We start from the raw sequence: 453 nt of genomic DNA on the forward strand, positions 1-453 counted from the left end.
CTTTGAGCATCGATTTATTAGATTGTCTTTATTTAATTTGTGATATTACATACTACTTGGTTCGGAGCTGCGAAGATGCGCGCAATTTGCGACCACGTAGTGTTATATGAACCGAAAAATTTTAAGATTCACACAAAAAAATTATTATATGGAAGCACCAAGATCCGCTTTGTACCGTGTTGGCGTTTTAAGTTCTCAATAATTAATTTTGTTGTATTAATGGAAAATGTAAAGTGATGCAACTTGTAGCTGTGAAATACTTTTTTGATAATTATGTTACAATCATTTTTGACGAAGTTACATTCTCTTGAAGTTACACTCTTTTGCCTATTTTTAGCGATCAGAATAGGTGATTCTTTAATTTTGGCGCGATGTGTATATATATATTTTTTTGAAATTTTTTTTAAAAAAGATTAACGTATACGGCATACACATATATACATATTTCGTTCA

Source organism: Wasmannia auropunctata, unplaced genomic scaffold (genome assembly GCF_000956235.1).
Source record: "Wasmannia auropunctata unplaced genomic scaffold, wasmannia.A_1.0 LD319315.1, whole genome shotgun sequence".
NCBI lineage: Eukaryota > Metazoa > Arthropoda > Insecta > Hymenoptera > Formicidae > Wasmannia > Wasmannia auropunctata.